Source organism: Callithrix jacchus, chromosome 17 (assembly GCF_049354715.1).
Source record: "Callithrix jacchus isolate 240 chromosome 17, calJac240_pri, whole genome shotgun sequence".
NCBI lineage: Eukaryota > Metazoa > Chordata > Mammalia > Primates > Cebidae > Callithrix > Callithrix jacchus.
Genome location: NC_133518.1, coordinates 70,486,652 through 70,505,749, shown reverse-complemented (window position 1 = coordinate 70,505,749; position 19,098 = coordinate 70,486,652). Strand labels below are relative to the sequence as shown.

Below are 19,098 nucleotides of genomic sequence, written 5' to 3'. Positions count from 1 at the left end.
GGAGCCTTGTTTCATCGTCATTTTACACATGCAAAAACAAAAGTACTGTGATTTACCCAATGTCACATGGCTGGGTAGCCACACACTTGAAACTGAAACCTCTTGACACGGAGTCCAATGTTCTCTGACATTGCCTGACCTTTCACACTAACGCCATCTGAAAAATACGATTTTGTTCTTTTCTTTTGTTCAGTATCAGTGATAAGAACTGCGGGATGGAAACCAAAATCATTTGTGGAAAACTGTAGGAGATTTCAAGAATCTCCAGTGGTGTCACCACTGATGCCGGGGTAGCCACACTGCAGCTTCATCAAGTCCATCCAGGCAGAGGACTCCTTCCAAGGGCTGTGTCTCTGCTGCTCCTCTTCCTCCACCGTCCTCCCTGGACCACTCTCTGCACCACTGGTAGGAGGGAAAGATAAGGTGGAATCCTGCCCATATACTGAAGGATTATATAATTGCCCTGTTTCTAATTTTAAAAACAAAAGGACAGAAATTTATGTATCGTTGTTTAAAATGTCTCATGTTGTTTTACATATATATGCTGTCAAAGAATAATTTTTTTTAAAAAAAAACATCAGCTCTTGACTCATGTAGAGTATGCATATGCCGAAGATTCTGTAACTTGATGAGTCTGTCAACCTAAGCAGACTTTGATGGCAAAGCCGGCTCAAAGCGGGAGGGTGCAAAACCCAAGTAGGGTAACAAACCTGTGGAAAGATGGGTGCTGAAGTAAGACTGGAAACTCAGAAGCAAACCTAGGGAAGGTCCCACCGGGCACCTAGCAGTACCCCGAGGCCCCTTCTGCCTGAGGAAATCCTTCCCATCTTAATTGGACAATAATCATTTGCAATTTATTAATCTCAGCCATTTGTTTTTGTAAGACTTGCAAGTGAAGATGATTTTTTATTTTTAAATGGTTGAAAAAAATTAAAAGAATATTTTATAACATAAACTGAAACGTGTAAATGCTATGAAATTCAAATTTCAGTGTCTATAAATAAAGTTTTATTGGAACAGTGTCAGGGCTCAGAAAACAATACCCTCAAGTAAGGGCTCAGAGGCAAATTTTCTCTCTGACCTTATCCTGCCCTCCTGTCTCTCAGCCTCATTCCCCCGTTCTCCCCAAAAAGGCAAGCCACAGATACTAGAATCCCTCTTCCCCAAGGAAGACCATGGAAACCAAAACCCTTTTCCCCAAAGCCAGCCATAAAATCTAAACATTTCCCCTACTTTTCTATGAATTGGTCATAAAGAAATAATCGGACCTATGTTGTTTGGTTGTAGGTCATAAGACCCCCATTCCAGAAAGGGTCCTGCCCCATACCTGGAAGGAAATTATGCTGCAGAGAGTCCAAGAAGAATCTGAACAGACAGCCCTTGCTGGGTACCCCCCTCAGCCTGTTAGCATTAGAGCACACCCTTTTGGTCCAAGCACAGTTCCACACAGCTATCTATTCGTCATCAAACTTAAGCATAAAAATGGATAGCTTCCCCTGTATCTTTGGGTCTTCGATCTAAAGACACCCGTGTCACGTAAAACTATGATCAAAGGAATGTGCTTTGCTTTTGTCTGTTAACCTTTTTGCTATAGAGATGCTGGCCACGACCTTCCTGATAGAGAAGAAAGGCATCAGCCCTTTCAGCACCCACAGCGGCTGCATCCATTCACTTATGTGTTACCCATGACTGCTTTCATGCTATAATGGCAGAGTTAAGTAGCTACAGACAGTACATATTTTGGCTTACAAAGCGCAAAGTATTTACTATCTGGCCATCTGCAGAAAAATATTGCTATGTTTTTCCCTAGAATATCAGACGATCTTTGCTGAGTTTGTCAGACAATGTACTAGCAGGATATTAAAAGGGTATTCAGGGCTGGGCGCAGTGGCTCACGCCTGCAATCCCAGCTTTGAGAGGCCGAGGTGGGCAGATCACTTTGGGAGGCTGAAGTGGGCAGATCACCCGAGGTCAGGAGTTCGAGACCATCCTGGCCAACATGGCAAAACCCCATCTCCACCGAAAGTACAAAAATCAGCTGGGCGTAGTGGTGGGTGCCTGTAATCCCAGCTACTCAGGAGGCTGAGGCAGAGGTTCCAGTGACCCAAGATCATGCCACTGAACTCTAGCCTGGATGACAAGAGTGAGACTCCATCTCAATAAATCAATCAATAAATAAGTAGGTACTCAGTCATCTTCTTGAATCTTTTTCCAAGTTTCAGGTAAATTTTTATTGACGACTATAGTCAATAATAATTGAATTGTAAATTTAAAAATAAGAGTATAACTGGATTGTTTGTAACTCAAAAGATAAATGCATGAGGGAACAGATACCTCATTTTCCAAGATGTGATTACTACACACTGCATTTCTGTATCAAAACATCTCAAGTACCCCATGTATATAAACACCTACTATGTAACCACAAAAGTAAGAGAGCAATTTTTCTTAAAAATGACCTAAACGGATTTATATTTTCCTCTTGAATCAATGATTCCTGTAAAAGGGAAGTTGGTCTCTGGTGTAGAGACAGCTCAGCTAAATAGAATCTTGGCATTTCTGTGGTTCAACCAAGTCCTCCAACAAGTTTACAAAATACAGAGTAAGCCAGTATTTTCATTGACTCAAACCAATGCTCCCTTTTAAATTCTTCTCCAAAAGAAGGAGTAGAAGGAAGAAAAATTCTGAAATCGTACCTTGAACTTTTCTCACCTCACCCTGTATAACAACACAGGCTCTAGGCCCATGGGCTGTTTTCTATGAAAATACAACAGGACTCTTTGAGGTGCAATCCTGAGAGGAATTTGAAGCAGCAATCTGGGCTGGGCACAGTGGTTCCTGTCTATAATTCCAACTCTTTGGGAGGCTGAGGTGGGAGGATCACTTGAGCCCAGAAGCTGAGCTGAGGCCGGTGGATTGCTTGAGGTCAGGAGTTCGAGACCACCCTGGCCAACATAGTGAAACCCTGTCTCTACTGAAAATACAAAAATTAGCCAGGCATGATGGTGCGACCCTGTAGTCCCAGCTACTGGGGAGGCTGAGGCAGGAGAATCGCTTGAACTCGAGAGGCGGAGGTTGCAGTGAGCCTAGACTGTGCCACTGCACTGCAGCCTGGGCAACAGAGTGAGGCTCCAGCTCAAAAAAAAAAAAAAAAAAAAAAAAAAAAGTTTTTAGTTAGGAAATTAGACAGCTTTTGTTAGGAGCAATGAATGCTGCTAACGACCACGAAACCAGCTGAGGAATACAAGCCGGACTTCTTGACCTTGGTCCTTGACTTTCTTATCATCTGCAGTTTTAAAAATGTTATTCTTACCCAGGGTTTCCTCATAAATACTTCTCAAGTCCTTAAATTAGTACCCAGCCCATTTTCCCAAATCCTTCCTGCACACAAACCTTATTTTCCCACCCACAGACCTTTATTTTAAACTGCCAAATCCCCCTGAGTTTCAGAACTTTATTTTTCCTTAACTTCCACAAGCTGGTAATTAACTTTCCTCTAAATGAGGCTGGTGAACAATAGAAGAAATCGTTATGTTTCACCATCAATGTTTTGCACAAGATGCCATGATGACTTTGCTGGGGTTTCAGACAGGCAAAGCAGCCTGGAGTATCTGCGCCACCTGAACGTGGCTGCCGCTAGCCACAGCATTCTCTGTGTGAGGCTGCCACTGTAATCCCCGAGGTGAGCTTTAGTCACAAATGCCGGTTCATAGATAAGAATGGTCTCATCAAAAGTTTAGGTATAAGCGGGGCACAGTGGCTCACGCCTGTAATCCCAGCACTTTGGGAGGCCGAGGCGGATAGATCAGGAGTTGGAGACCAGCCTGGCCAACGTGGTGAAACCTCGTCTCTACTAAAAATGCAAAATTTAGCTGGACGTGGTGGCAGGTGCCTGTAATCCCAGCTACTCAGGAGGCTGAGGCAGGAGAATCGCTTGAACCCAGGAGGTGGCAGTTGTAGTGAGCCAAGATCACGTCACTGCCCTCCAGCCTGGGCAATGAGAGTGAAACTCCATCTCAAAAAAAGAAAAAAGGTTTAGATACCCCAGACTGTGTACATTCAAGGTGAGAAAATGATGTCATCTTTCTTCGAACACAGGGCAATTTTTCTAAAATCATCTTTTTGCACCAACATAACCTAAGGGGATTTTTTTTCTCTCAGTTCAATGGCTAGACCACAAACTTTCCAGAGAAACAACTGTCTTATGAGAGCAAATACGTGGGGAAGGAGTGGAGAAGGCATCCCCGGGCTGCCTTATTAACAATGAAAATGTGGAGGTCACGGTGGACGGCTCTGCTGCCCTCTACTGGCTCGAGCATCATCAGCAACAATTACAGTCCGCAGCCCTGGTTTTCCCTTTGTGGTTTAATTAGGCACTGCTCTTCCCAAGTAAAACCTGGTGAGAAAGGCAGGAGGCCCCCATCCATGGAAACTCAGACCTGGTACGAACACATAATGCAACATGGGAACGTCACACAACCCTAAGGGGTGCCATTCCTATGGAATACGTCAACAGAACCCTTACACTTCAGCAATCCTGCAGCCCCATTGGGTCATTTAATAAATGCCCCAGAACAGTAAGTGATCTTTCCAGGGTCATCAGACCCATGATGGACCAGAAGCACGACTTGTTGCCTGTCTCAAGGGAGTGGCAAAGGGAAACAAGATTCCTACAAAGGAAAGCAGGTTCCGACTGGGCTGGCCCCACTGAGAAGAACCAAGTCAGAACACATATCCACTTCCTATTCTACGTGTCAACGATCCATCTGTCTAGCCATAACTCACTGTGCCAGGTACTCACTGCAGATACATACCATCAGATGGGAGAGACATGCCTACTCTGGAGGCGGATGAACAATTAGGGAGATTCAGCCAAGTAAACCAGCAATTACAATATAATGCTGTGGAAGTCTGGGCCAGGTGCGGTGGCTCATGCCTGTAATCCCAGCACTTTGGGAGGCTGAGATGGGATGAACACTTGAGCTCAGAAGTTCAAAACCAGCCTGGGCAACATAGTGAGACCTCATCTTTATTAAAAAAAAAAAAAAAAGTCCGAAGAAGCCCTGATTGTTTCTGAACACGGAGTGGGAGGGGCACATGACCCAAAGTGAGAGGTGGGGAAATCAAGGATGGCTTCCTGAAGGCCGTGACATCCAAGAGAGAACAAAAGGATGTAAAGGATATATAGATATTAGCCATGGAGGTAGGCATGGAAACCATTCCAGGCAAGTGAAATAACAGGTAGAAAAAAGCAGAGATGAGACAGCCAGGAGCATTCTAGGAGCTGGAACGTAGGGTGCAGGGTGGTTAGATGCCCAGGCAACAAAGGCAGAGAGAAAGGCAGGCTCCAGACTACACAGAGCCTTGCAGTCCAGGAAAGGAGTACAGACATAGCCGGAGGCCATGGGGACTGCTAGGGGTTTAGGCAGAGGGGAGACACTAATAGACATGGGTTTGGGTTTCCTCCATCATACTAGGCTCTGAGGAGGTCCCACCAAGGGCAGTCATCCTTCGTGCCCCCAAGGAACTACAGTTCCTTAACTTAAAATGCTATCAAATAGCTGGATCTATGCTTACTACTTTATCATTTACTTCTGTTCATTGGCTGTCTATCACCCTAATCGAATGCAAGCTCCGCAAAGGCAGGGATTTTCTCTTTCCACTGCTAAATCCTCAGTTTTGTTTTGTTGTTTTGTTTTGAGATGGAGCCTCGAGCTGTGTCCAGGCTGGAGTACAGTGTCACCATTTTAACTCACTGCAACCTCCGCCTCCAGGGTTCAAGCAATTCTCCTGTCTCAGCCTACTGAGTAGCTGAGACTACAGGTGCACACCACCAGGCCCAGGTAATTTTTGTATTTTTAGTAGAGATGGGGTTTCACCATGTTGGTCAGGCTGTTCTCAAACTCCTGACCTCAGGTGATCCACCTGCCTCAGCCTCCCAAAGTGCTGGGATTACAGGCGTGACCCACTGCACCCAGCCTAAATTCTCAGTTTTGAGATCTATGCCTGGAACAAAATAGGTGTTCAAATAATAGCTGAATAAATCACCATTTGCTCCTATAAAGTTTTTTTTTTTTCTTTTTTGAGACAGTGTCTTGTTCTGTCTCCCAGGCTGAAGTTCAGGGGCACGATATCAGCTCACTGCAACCTCCACCTCCCAAACTCAAGCGATTCTCCTGCCTCAGCCTCCTGAGTAGCTGGGATTATAGGTGTGCACCACCATGCCCAGCTAATTTTTATAGTTTTAGTAGAGATGGGGTTTCACCATGTTGGCCAGGCTGGTCTCGAACTCCTGGCCTCAAGGGATTCACCTGCCTCAACCTCCCAAAGTGCTGGGATTACAGGTGTGAACCACCACACCTGGTCACAGTTTTGTGTTTTAAAGAATAGACACAGTATCTTTATTACGGTGCAAGGACTCACGGAAGGCAGGGCAGAAAACAAGAAGATGGCTCTGCCCTTGAGGAGCTGATGTTTACTAAATGCCCATCTGCTGCTGCATACCTTATGTGGCTTCTCCTAGGGAAGTATTGTTCCCATTTTATAGGTGAGAAAACTGAGGCTCCGAGAAGAAATTTGACCAAGGATCCACAGATCGTAAGTGGCAAGGCTGGAATTCAAAACCAGGCCTGTCTGACTCACCCCAGACTCCCACCTGGCTCTGGGCAACAACCATGTGACTGGCAGTCATCAGAGGAAACATGAAGGCAGCTGCAATGGAGCATAAAGCACAATTGGCAAACGTTTTTTGGAAAAGAAGGCGGCATCTGGAAGGCTCACAGGATGTGAAAATGTTTAAAGTGAAAGGGAAGAGCATTCCTGTGGAAGGACAGCCAGCACAAAGGCCTGGACACAGACGTGCATGGGACACATGCTACCCAGAGAAAAGCCAATGAGGCTGAGTCCGCTTAGCTTCTTGTTCACGTTACGTAAGGCCAGATCAGTGTCATGCTGGTTAAGGAATATAAGGCACTTCTCACCTATGGGATCAGCAAAAATTCAAAAGTTCCACAATCCTGTTGGTGAGGCTGTGGAGAAACAGGCCTCTCAGGTCACTGCTGATAGGAGTGCCAAAGGGCATGAGTGCCATGGAGGAGACGTCTGGAGGTAGCCACCAAAATGAGATGTATTTACCCTTGATCCTGCAACCCCAGTTCTGGGATCTAACTGATAGACACAGCTGCACAAAGAAGAATGACACTTAAACAGGCTCACTCACAGAGCACAGCTAGTTTGTTTGTTTATTTATTGAGACAGAGTCTCCCTCTGTCACCCAGGCTGGAGTGCAGTGGTGTAATATCAGCTCACTGCAATCTCTGCCTCCTGGGTTCAAGTGATTGTCCTGCCTCAGCTTCCCGGATAGGGACTAAAGGTGCATGCCACCATATGTGGCTAATTTTTGTATTTTTAGTAGAGACGGGGTTTCACCATGTTGGCCAGGCTGGTGTCGAACTCCTGACCTCGGGTGATCCATCCACCTTGGCCTCCCAAAGTGCTGGGATTACAGGTGTGAACCACCACACCCGGCCTATTTATTTCTTGAGACAGAGTCTCATTCTGTTGCCCAGGCTGGAGTACAGTGGCACAATTTCAGCTCACTGCAACTTCTGCCTCCTGGATTCAAGCAATTCTCCCACCTTAGCCTCCGAGGTAGCTGGGATTATAGGTGTGCACCATGCCTGGCTAATTTTTGTATTTTTAGTAGAGATGGGGTTTTGCCATGTTGGCCAGGCTGGTCTCGAATTCCCGACTTCAAGTGAGCCACCCGCTTCAGCCTCCCAAAGTGTGGGCATTATAGGAGTGCGCCACCGCTCCCGGCCTGAGCACAGTTTAGTAGCTACAGATTGGAAACAAGCATCCAATCAACCATGGTGGACAGGTTCAATTAATGATGGTGCTTCCACACGGTGGACTGCTACACAGCTGCCACTGAGGGCAGCCTCCAGTGATTCAGAGATCTCTAGGATGTCTACACATGTAAAAGTTAAACATCCATATGCACACACATATATGCACATATATACCCAAATACATCAAATACTTTGGGACACGTGTATCAGGATATGGATATATGTCTATCAGGATATATGCATATCAGGAAGAGGAGCTATGTATATAGATTGCTACTAGTTACTCAAGGAAAAGGGTGAAAATTAAAATGTATGTTCATATTTGCCTCTATTTGCACAAAGCAGTGGTTCTCAACTACAGGTCCCTCACAGAGCATTTGGCAACATCTGGAGACATTTTTGATGGCCATGATTCAGGTTGGGGGTTGCTACTACTGGCGTCTAGTAGGTAGAGCTCAGGAATGCTGCGAGGCATCCCACCGTGCACCCCACAGTCCCCTCCAGCAGAGAATTATCCAGCCAGAACGCCAGTAGTGCCCAGCCTGAGAAACCCTGGCCTAAAGGATCAACAGTATCCTCTGTTTATCCAAAGAAAGAGAAATAAGAAACCTAAAGTTGTCACGTGAAAGAGGTAGGGTTCATGGTAGGAAGGATGGGAGAGCAAGATTTCTGTGCACAGCTTTCATACTTTTGAGGCACGTAGATGGATTACCTAGTCTATGCCTATTTGAAAATTGAGTTTAATTGAGAAAAGAGAAACCCAAAGTTACAACATATGGGAAACAGGAGAGGCTTTAGATCAAGATTCAGCTGGGTTTCCAGAAACTCACAAAGTGTCCTTGTCTCTTGGCCTCCCGTCTTCTTATCTGTGAGGCATCTATACGAGAGGAGCTCAAGCTCCCTTTGAAATCTCCAATTTCGCAATCTCCTCTGATTTCAAGCTGCCCTGCGTGATGAAAGGGAGGGATGATCCAAGGTGGCGTGGGCTGAATGTGGGAGGCAGATATTTCTACCACACACAAACTCAAGCTCATGAATACTCAGATTCTTCTGAACATTTTCTCCAATTATCTCTCTTGAAAGACACCAAACATTCTGTCTCCCGGCCAGGTTGTTAAAACTCAAACCACAAAGTTGATCCAGATAGAAGGTAATGAGAGCTATAGATCTGCCGGAAGAGTTCAAGTAGATACAATCTCACCTAATTTATTTTTTCAACTTCCAAGAAAATATTTACTTCCTCTACACAATCACCAAGTAATAAAAAACAACAGTAACAGAGGCCATAAAACTAGTCGAGCCTAGTTACACAGAATGGCAGGAATGGAATCCCCCTCTAATAATACATTCTATGAACTAGGTTTGAGGAGCCAGGGCTTGGGACCCAGCCATACATTACCTAGATCACAGGCTTAACAGACCATACACCAGGCAGGTGCTGGGTATCTCAGGTTTTCTAGTGGGAAAAGGGCAATTCAAAATACAGGTTTCCAGATTCATTCCTTTTTCTGGATTTCCCTGTGACCGTGCCAGAGTGGCTACTACTCATCCCTGTATTACAGCTTGGTAGAATGCAGTCTGAACTGACAACCAGCCACCTGCTTCACTTTCCAGCTATGCAGGCTTGGATAAGTTACTTAACATTTCTGAGCCTCAACTTCCTCATTTATATAAGGGAGAAATTATCTCATGGGATTGTTTTGAGGGGAGTAAGTGCCTAATGACTTGTCAGCAGTTGACCTTCAATAGATTTTCTTCTCTACTCAAACTCACCTTTGCCTCTCATCTCCCATTTATCCTACACATTGGTGGTGAGGAAATCTTGAAAACAAAATTGGCCAGGCACAGTGGCTCATGCCTGTAATCCCAGCACTGTGGGAGGCTGAGGCGGGTGGATTGCCTGAGCTCCGGAGTCCAAGACCAGCCCAGGCAACATGGTGAAACCCCATGTCTAGAAAAAATACAAAAATGAGCCAGGTGTGGTCACGCATACCTGTAGTCCCAGCTACGGGGGAGGCTGAGGTGCGAGGATCACGTGAGCCTGGGAGGTCAAGGCTGTAGTGAGCCAAGATTGTACCACTGCACTCCAGCCTTGAATGACAGAGCAAGACCTTGTCTCAAAAAAATGAACAAAATAAAATCTACATCATATCCCACTCCCACTCATGCTTCTGACGGCCTACTTTAGTATTTCTCTGTCTTGAATAGTGCATGAGCCTTGTTAAACTGAAAATAATTCTTTTTTCCCTGAACTACAGAACAAAAACTGAAAATAATTCTTAAGGCAACCCTGTGATGTAATGTCAGTGTGAACAAAAAGCTAAATGTTTATCTTTTACTTATAGTTCTTCTGCACCAATAAAACCAAACCAAATTTGCAAATTAAACAGAATACAAAACCACAGACCTAATGAAATTCAAACCAACACATTATCTCTATGCAATTAACCAGTTTGCAACTCAAATATGGCACTGACAGAAGCCACATAGGCTCTTTTACGATGTCCATGTCCTCTAACATATCCTATGTGACAATAACCTATCCTATGTAATTCTTTGACCATTTTTCACTAGCTCCTGAAAGGCTTTGCTGGGCTTAGTTGGCCTTCACTTGGTCTAACCAGATGTTTATATAATCAGTCTGCCTTGTTTCTCTATCATTAGCCCATGACAAATGATTATAACTCAGTATAAATGTGACTGCAAACACAAACACAAATGTCTATCCTGAAATCACCCAGAAGCCCTTGGGCAAATTTTAAATTCCAGAATTTGCTTGTATTGTTAAAATAACACAAAAATTTGTTTTTAATACTTGAAAATACAAACACTGGCCATAGCCTGAGAAACAGCGGCATGTTGGATCAGGTCTAAACGCCATGTTCTGGCACCGAAGTCCTCCAAAGCTGGCCTTGCATTACCTATTTTACATATAACACATTTTAGAAACAGCTTAATATACATGCATATTATCTATAATCATAAAATTGTGATTAAATTATATTGAATGTGTTTATTTGGGAACAAACTGATATCCCATTCATGAACATGGTATAGCTTTCCATTTATTTAGATCTTTATCTTTCAATGAAGTTTCAAAGGTTTGCTCCATAAAGGCCATATATATAGTAGGTTTTAGAAATTATATTTGCAAACTGTTTGTATACAGAAGTGGAATTGACTTTTGTATTATGATCTTATATTGAGCAATCCTGCTGATCACTATTTTGTAAATCCTCTTGGATTTTTATTGTAGATAATACTGACTATGAATAATGACTGTTCCTTTTCTTTTCTTTCTTCTTTTTTTTTTTTTTTTTTTGAGACAGGGTCTCACTCTGTCATCCAGGCTGCAGTACAATGGCACAATCTCAGCTCACTAGAGCCTTGACCAGGCTCACGGGATCCTCCCACCTCAGCCTCCCAAGTAGCTGGGACTGCACCACCATACCTGACTAATTTTTGTATATTTAATAAAGATGGGGTTTCACCATGTTGCCCAGGCTGGCCTCAAATTTCTGAGCTCAAGCAATCCACCTGCCTTAGCCTCCTAAAGTGCTGGGATTACAGGTGTGCACCACCACGCCTGGCCTCCTTTTTCCCCATTTCTTATATTTCTTATTCTTGTCTTACTATGCTGAGGGCCTGCAGTACTATGAGGAATATAAATGGTAATGGTATCCTTATGCTCCTAATTTTAAAAAAGAAAGCTTCTAATGTTTCATCACTAAGTACGGTATTTGCTGGAGGTTTGGGTGGCTGGTCCCACATTTTCTATGCATCTATTTCAGTTAGACTGGCTTTCTTGTTAATATACTAGCAGACTGGCATCATTGCTAATATTATTACCTCAGATAATATTTCAGTTGTTGTGCTCAATACTTGCTGTATATTCTCTCCCCTCTACTAGCCTGGAAGGATATCTTCTTTCTTTCTGATATCCATCCTTCAAGGCTCCTTTCTGATTCCACCTCCTCCAGGAAGCCTTCTCTGACACCATGGCTCTCTGAAGCTTCCTGACTTTCTACTCTTTTGGGGGAAAGCCATCAGAGTTTGTCTTAGAGGCCAGAGAGTATACAGCAGAGTTTATTCTCAAACTTGAAGCCCAAAAGACTGTTCTGTTTAGCACACATTTTTAAAGAGAAGGTTAATAAGGAGATTTTAAATTAAATTAAAGTGTAGATTTAGGGCATCTCTGAAAAATTAGATCTGTTATTATTGGGCCTTTCACTTCTTTATGGGCACAATTAGCTGTAGCCACGTAGCAGTGCCCTCTCCAATCGGAAGTTACAATCTCTGGTTCATCACAAACCCACTGTTCCCTGTTGCCCTTTAATGTGCTTTGCTCATATATTCTGCCTTCCTAGCTTGTATGCAGTTGATTTTGTGACTGCTGGTGTCAAAGAAACTGCAAGACACGAAGTATCAGACTCTGGTTTGTCAGTTGCTGGTATAATCTCAGGCAAGTCACTAACTCTCAGCCGTTTCATGGTTTCCTCACCATGAACATGAGCTAATGGCTTGTACCTCAGCCGATTCATACTTGCAGGAAATTCAGATGAGATAGCCCATTGGAAACCAGAAATTGCTTTAGAAATGACAGCTGTATAGTGTAGTCAATGCGGTGAGACCCCAACTCTACAAAAAAGTTTCGAAAAAATTAGCTGGGTGTGGTAGGTGCCTGTAGTACCAGCTACTTGGGAGGCTGAGTGGGAAGATCACATGAGACCAGGAGTTCAAGGTTACAGTGGGCTATCATGTCACTGAACTCAGATCTGGTTTTGACGGGAACATTAACACTGCCACCAAAGTGTCTATTTCCACAGATTCCTTGTGTACCCCGATGGCTGGCAGTGTAGAAAAGGATCTTGCCCAGAATGACGGCGCCCACACCACAGTGCAAAAACTATGGCCTGCAGGCCACATCCAGCCCGCTAACCCACAAGCTAAGAGAGACTTTAATATATTGAAATGGTTGGAAAGAATTCCAATTTCAGGTTCATAAAAAAAATCTGTTTTCAATTTGCAATTTAAAAGATTTTAAGTTGCCTTTTTACATGCACCACATTCATTCATTTACGATTGTCTGGCTGCGTTTGTGCTGCAGTCGCAGAGGTGGACAGCTGTAAGAGACCGCATGCTCTGCAAAGCATCTGGCCCTTGACAGGAAAAGTCTGCGCCTCCTGGAGTTGGGTGTTTGCTGTGTAGCAGGCCCTAAGCTTTACCTACGCTATACCCATTTAATTCTCCCAGCGTCCTGAGAGGAAGGTATTGACCTCACTGCAGACCGCCTGAGAGAATTTAAGTCACCTGTGTCTGCCACTATGCTTTCATCAAACATCTGCCTTCAAAACATGGTGCCACGCACTGTGCTAGGAAACAGAATTTAGCAGTGAACAAAACAGACTCAGCTTCTGCTTTCTCCTGGGGTAGAAAGGTGAAGAGCAAATAGGTAGTTAAGAATTATGTTAAATGCTAGGAGGAAAAAAGTCAGCTCTCAGCTGGGGTAATGGGGGATTCAGCCCAACTCTGTTGCCAATGCTCTGCTTTTTAATTTTGAATTAATTATAGACTCAAACAGTGCAGAGAGGTCTTAACCATTCATCACCCAACTTCTCTCATGAGTGGCACCTTACATAATTCCAGTACTTTATCCCAACCAGGAAACCGATGTGAGCACAATTCACTTCACCTGGAGATCACCCACTTTTACATGTACTACTACTACTATTTATTATTATTTTTTGAATCTCGCTCTGTCATGCAGGCTGAAGTGCAGTGGTGTCATCTTGGCTCACTGGGAGGCAACCTCCGCCTCCCAGGTTCAAGCAATTTTCATGTGTCAGCTTCCTCAGTAGCTGAAATTACAGGTGTGTGCCAAGACACCTGGTTGCTTTTTGTATTTTTAGTAGAGACGGGGTTTCACCATGTTGCCCAGGCTGGTCTCAAACTCTTGGCTTCAAATAATCCACTCTCCTCAACCTCCCAAAGTGCTGGGATTACAGGCATGAGCCATTGTACCCAGCTGTACTATTATTTTCTGTGGTATATTTTTGTGTATAATTCTACGCAAGGCCCCTGCTTTTTACTACTATATTACATAATTCCAACTTGAACCACCTCTAGCAAGCACCCCAAGCAGCCCTGAAAGCAGTAACATCTAGGGACAGTTCTCGGACCAGGTCATATATGACGAGAAGGTGTGGACCTTGATCACCTTCACTGGGCCTCTCATACTCTGCACTAAATTGCCTGTTAAAGTCAAGACTTCAACTTTCCCCTTTACAAGGAAAGACACATGAATTCTGTGGTTGCATTTCTCCCAATTTTCTTGAAACAAGACCCAGGAGACCGCTGAAAATTCCCAGTATAACTGCCAACATGAGAGAACTCTCAAAATAGAAGCAGGAAAAAACAAAAGCAAAAATCTTTCCCTTAAACAACTGACAAGCTTCTTCCTTTCCTGTAAAAAGACCTGTAGTACCATTCATTCATTCAGTAAAATATGTACTGAGTTCCTCCTGGCTTCCGGGTACTGGGGTACAAAGATGAATAGACACAGTTCATGCCCTCTGTGAGCTGTGATCACAGGCTGGTGTGAGACAGGCACCAGTCACCTAGCATGTCTACTCAAAGTCCTATGTCCACTTTTAAGTGATACTATATAGTTGGCTGCTAGGATTTTTCAATAAACAACCCAATGTGATGACTAAAGGGAAAAATGATGAGATATAATGCAAGGACTGGTGGAAGGTGAGGACAAGGTGAGGCAGCCCCACCCCGCTTCCCTGGGCACTGGGCTGGTAGAGGGCATCCAGCTGCATGTGATTCCCCTCACAGGTCCCGACTCAACCCTCAAGACTCCTCATTCTTCCTCCTGTTCTTCAGGCCAGGTTTCTTATTTTCCACTCCTGTTTTGTTAAATCTAAGTGTATATTTGGTGGTTTTGTTATTTTTGTTGTTTGTTTTTGAGATGGAGTCTTGCTGTGTGCCCAGGCTGGAGTTTAGTGGTGCAATCTTGGCTCACTGCAACCTCTGCCTCCCAGGCTCAAGTGATTCTCGTGCCTCAGCCTCCCAAGTAGCTGGGACTACAGCGTGCACCACCATGCCTAGGTAACTTTTCGTATTTTTAGTAGAGATGGGGTTTCACCATGTTAGCCTGGCTGGTCTCGAACGCCTGACCTCAGGTGATCTGCCCACTTCGGCCCCCCAAAGTGCTGGGATTACAGGCGTGAGCCACTGTGCCTGGCCCTAAGTGTATATTGTGTACGGATTTATGTATACTCATAAAACTACTTCAAATCCTTTTCGGAAAGAAGTGGGCTATAAGTATTTACAAATGGAGTTTCAGAAAAGATACCACAGTCATCTGAACACACCTAGAGCACTGTTTTCTGGCCATCAACTAACAGGGCATCTGAGTGCCTGCCTGGATTGCCTCATTTCCTGCTTATTCCTCCTCGGGGCCTCCCTGACATCTTAGTTCTCAAAGTGTAAAGGGTGGGACAGAGGGGAGGGGATGTGTGCATGCAGGTGAAAAACAAGTTTTTTGTGTCCAGATAAATCCTGAAAGCCAAATACAGTAAACATCCTGCTTTGTGGGAGAGACCCATTTCAACTGCCCGGCCTGAAATACCAAGATGTGTCCTGGGATCAACGGCACCTCAGTAAACTGTCCCCATCCGGTTCCGCAGGCTCCAGCTTGCGCATGGGGAAGGAAGCTAACTCCCCTGGGATGTGCAGCTCCCCAGAGCCACTGCAGCAGAGAAGCCACACAGCAAGCGCTCAGTCCGAAGAGAAGATACTCAAATGGCTTTTCCCCCAATTAGAGCCAACAGAGCCAGTTCACGAAGTTCTGCTGTATAACACGTGATAGATAAAACAGAGTGTCCCAAGGTGTAAAAGCGAGAGAAATGTAAACACAGTCACAATAGTAATAGCAGGCACAAGATGACCACCAGCTTCCCTAGGCTAACGCAGGGATTCTCAACTTTTTCCATTATCATGCTTCCCCTAAACATCTCCTTCCCCTGTAGGAAAAATATTTTTATTTCAACATTTATTTGGTGCCTATGATGTGCAAGGAGCTATTTTAAGTCCTAGGGATATAGCAATGAAAAATACAGTTTCTACTCTCATATAACTCATGTTCTAGCGGAAGCAGCAGACCAAAAAAAAAAAAACCAGAACATATGTCAGATGGTGACAAATGCTATAAAAAAGTATCAGGCAGGCTAAGGGGATACAGGTTAACGTATTACATAGAGTGTTCCGGGAAAGGAGGTGCTGAAATAAGAGCTGGAGAAAGTGGGTGCTAGGCAGGTGGAAAAGAACACGCAAACGCCTGGAGCTGGAGCACACTTGCTGCGTCACAAAAGCAGCAAGGAGGCCAGAGCGGCTTACCCAGGAGCGAAGCGCAGGACACAAGGTCAGAGAGGTAAGGGAGGACCCCACGCGGTCTTGTAGACTGAAACTGAACAGACTGGCTCTCTCACTCCAAATGCATTGGGAAGCGGAGTATCATGACACATCTTACCAGGGTATCTCTGAGTGTTGTGTTGAGAGCAGACTGGGGTAGGGGTCAGTTATAAGCAGGGAAATCAGCTAAGAGGCGAGATAAAAATAAGATGAGAGAGGATGTTAGTTTGGCTGAGGGTGATAATACTGCAGATAGTAAGAACTAATAACATTCTGGATAGTTTTTTTTTTGAAATTTTTTCTAATATAGCCAAATCACCATTCTCATAGCTAAAAATAATTAACAATAATTATGATATCCAACACCCAGTCAATATTCAAATAACCCTGGATCATATCATAATTATTTTCTGGATGCGTGGATCAATAGCCAAATATGGTACCTATATTGCAATTGATTGACATTTATCTCTTAAATCTCTTTTAATCTATAGGCTTCTCCTCTATTGCTTTTTCTTTAAAATTTGTTTTTTGTAAAATGTGGGTCATTTGTCCTGTACACACAATCTGGATTTGCTGACTCTGTCCTCCTGGGTTCTTTTAACACGTTTCTCTGTTCTCTGTATTAACCAAAAATTGCTACTTAGTCTGAGTTGCCTGTGAGACATATCAGAAAAGACGGTGAGTAGGCACATACAAATCTGGGACCCAGGGGAGAAGTCCAGGCAGGGGCTAGAAATGAGGACCTGCAGAGAGAATTGAAAGCCGCAATTCCGAGGGAATGAGTGTAGATGAGGAGAGGAATGTTCTAAGGCCTGAGCCCTGGCCACTCTTGTGTTTACAGCTGGAGAGATAAGGAGGTGCCAGGAAAGAAGATGAGGTGTACATCCAGCGAGATAAGAGAACAAATTTAAGACAGTGACCTTTGAAGCCAAGAAAACAAGATACTTAAAGAATTTAGGAGAGGGATCAACTGTGTTAGGGTGGTCTGCAGGCTCAGTATGACAAGCACTGAAAGTTGACCATTTTTCTTGGCAAAATGGATGCCACTGGCGCCCTTGGTAAGAGCTGTTCTTGTAGACTAGTGACAAGGCTGACTGGAGGGGGTTCAGGAGCAGGTGGGATGAGAGGAATTAGGAAATAAAGACAACTCTTTCAAGAAGTTTTGCTGCAAGGCGGAGCAGAGAAAAAAGGTGGCAAGTGCTGAAGAATGAGGCGTGGAGGGCAGATGTGCTACAGTTTCCAACAGGGCATTCATCACAGCGCATTATCCCCAGGAAATTCTAACGTCGCGGATAAACTGTTTGTCTGTTTAGACACCACATATAAATATGCACTTTATTCGTTTAAAAAAGGAAAGGTTTCCTTCCCTATCCCCAAGAACCAGTTTTTGCTCCCTTGCAAGCAATAGGGCTCCTTGATGAAAATGCATGTGCTAAATTAACCAAAATGTTCCAAGAGACGAATCCAGCTGCCTGACTCTTCCAACTTTTATTAACGTAAAGAGTTCTTTTGATGGGTAAGAGAAATATTTTCAGGTATGGTGTTGACACTAGAGATGTGCAAGGGAAAACAGAGCTTTTAGATAAACATGTGCTCCCAAACAAAATCCTGCCATGTGGACCTATAAGATATCTCTATATTCTAATAGTCACACGGGAGCATCAAACCTCAGGATTGTCTCCATGCAGAGATGGGGGCTGGGGAGTTCCAGGATAACTCCCTTCAGAAATAGTTGGGTGCAGTGAATTAAGAGCCCACCATTTGGAGTCAGGAAGATTTGGTGTGAATCCCACTTTTGCTGCCTCCTGGTTGTGACCTTAGGCCACTACCATCTCCTTAGCTTCAGCTGCTTTATTTATAAAATGAGATAAAGGTATTTCCAAATATAATTGCCACTTTTTTTTTTTTTTTTTGCCTGTTTTCTCTCTTCTTGGAGATCTACCTTTCCTTCAATGTAATTTGAGTAGGGTTGACTCCACCCCTGGTACCTGAAGTAGACAGATGACCCAGGGTGGCCAGAGTAAAGTTACCAGTAAAGGGTCTTGACTGTGAGTCATCCAGGTTCTTGGCATTTTGAGCAAAGAATTGGGCAAAACGCACAAACGAAGCAATGAAAGCACAGATTTTTTAAACGAAAGCACACTCCACAGCGTGGGAGCAAATGAAGACTAGGTACATGACCAGTCTGGTTGCAGGAGGGGACCAGAGTATTTCTGTTTTTTATCTGCCTTGAAGAAAAAGCGGGTGGGGGTACAAAGGAAGTAGCCTCTGATCCTTTTGTTACTTGGGCATGGAAAGTTAGAGTTTTCCTTTTGAGTCCATTCTAGGAAGTCAGTGTGAATCAGCCTTAGGTTCCCTGCTTCCAGACCCTATTCTCCCACCTCACTTATGCCTGGTTACGATGACTGGACCGAGAATGACCATGTGACCTGAGCTAGGTCAGTCGGGGACTTCCTCTTGATTGGTGGCACTACAAGGTGCTTGGTTACCACTATGAAGACACAGCATTATGGTTTTAAAAATCACTATAAGAAAAATACAGAACTGTGGGTGGCATCTTTGTCATCATGTAAAGAAAGTCTTTCTAGAATGAAGTTTATTCAGAAGAAAGCACAGCCAAGACACTGAGCAGAGAGACTGAGTCCTGCTATCTACTAAACTCCTGGTTCCAGCGATACCTGAAGCTTGACACATAGCTCAGCTTGTCAGATACATGAGTCAGTAGGTGCTCCTGTCACAGAAGCCAATTTATCCAAGTTTCCATCATCTACAACTGTAAACGCTGTGACTAATATACTATTTCACTGCCAGATATTAAAAATGCTTT

General features: G+C 44.1%; 1 protein-coding gene and 1 long non-coding RNA gene across 6 annotated transcripts in view; one reads left to right on the top strand and one right to left on the bottom strand.

Annotated features, from left to right (window-relative positions):
* CMTM8 (CKLF like MARVEL transmembrane domain containing 8) overlaps positions 1-19,098 on the bottom strand; it is a 149,107-nt gene that overhangs the window by 95,828 nt on the left and 34,181 nt on the right. The window lies entirely within an intron of this gene.
* Positions 4,545-11,487, top strand: LOC144579954 (uncharacterized). Its single transcript, XR_013528715.1, has 2 exons — positions 4,545-4,793; positions 11,180-11,487. It is a non-coding gene; the product is annotated as an uncharacterized LOC144579954 (long non-coding RNA).